The sequence below is a fragment of the Melospiza melodia genome, chromosome 8 (assembly GCF_035770615.1).
Source record: "Melospiza melodia melodia isolate bMelMel2 chromosome 8, bMelMel2.pri, whole genome shotgun sequence".
Classification (NCBI taxonomy): Eukaryota; Metazoa; Chordata; class Aves; order Passeriformes; family Passerellidae; genus Melospiza; species Melospiza melodia.
In genome coordinates, this window is record NC_086201.1 from 18,692,626 (window position 1) to 18,694,137 (window position 1,512).

Consider the following 1,512-nt stretch of genomic DNA (forward strand, 5'->3'; position numbering starts at 1 on the left):
AAATTATGATACAGAACTGAATTAATATATTAACGCTTGTCAAGAAAGTGAAATAATCCAATTGGCAAAGACTGACACAAATACAAGCTTAGATTTACTGAGCTCAAGACATATGGCTGTTTCATCACTCCAAGGCAAGAAAGTCAAGTTCAAATGGCTCACTGCAAATGAAAAAATTAAAAAAATAGATTTTATGATGAAAATTAATAAAACATCCAAGTGGTCAGCTATGTCTGTCACTCATTACAAAGTATGTCAGAAATAGGTATTTCTTCAGTCTACTTATCTTAGTCTTTCATGAAGAATTTAATATCCAGAGATTGTAATACCCAGACTTTATTCAGTTAGTTTATATTTAAGACAATGAAGATGTAGATTTTTTTCCATCTGTAATTATAAAACACCCCTTGTTTTTCTATGTTTCTGAACATTGCAAGGAATATTTTATTACACTGTCCTGGAGAAACATAATCCATTTCAGTATTTATTATTTGTAACAACTTCAATGTGAAGCACTCAGTGTGCACAAAGGAAGAAAAATACTTTTATTGTTTTTTCTAATGTATTATTACTCTAACTGAGCTGTTGCTCCATGACATATTATGTACACTGGTTGTGTTAGCTCATGCTAGAAAATCTGGGGTTTGGTTGAGATTTTGGGGGGTTAATCTTTTTTGTTTCTGTTTTTGCAGTATAATGTAATATTTAGTTTGAAATGGATCATTATTGAATAGTAACCACAGCTGGTTGGTGAATAGCACTGTTTTGTCATATTCCTAGAGCTGCTACTAAGTTATACTGAGTAACAGGGGAGAAAAAGTGTGTAAATTTTAACATTGATAAAACTAAACATCCTAAATAGAACTGAAACAGGGTTTGGGGACACTGGGCAATGAAGGCTAGTGGTCGTTTCAGCAATTAATTCAAAGTCATTTTAGCTGAAGCAGCTCTCCAGTGTCATACTTAAACCTGTACAAACTTATGCAGATCTAGTAGTTTTTTCTTTAAAACCTATGCTTAGGGATTAACATTTGCTCACTTAACACTATTCCATCCTGTATAAACCAGCAACATATAATTTAACTGTTGACAATGCATAATAAAAAAGCACTTTACAAAAAATATTCTGTGATTTTTTTTTAAAGATTAATTTATATATACTATTTTCCTTAAACAGTTTGTAAATTCTTCATGCAATGACTAGTTTAAACCAAAGTGTCAGAGAGAAAAGGAATCATAATCAAAATACATTTTTCAAAATAATTCCTGAAGGACTCAACAGAGACAGGCATTTGAAATAATTTACAGGAAATACAAGCTAATGTTAAAATATTTAAGAAAGCGTGCCTCAGACTTCTAGAACAAAACATTATCTGTAGTACAACGCATTGCCCAAAGCAACAGGGTTGTGGGGAAGTGGGAAATCCACATGACTCCTCTACACCTACACAGAAACAACCATAAACTATATACACACATCAGAAAACCATGAATAGCATTTTTCCACAAGCA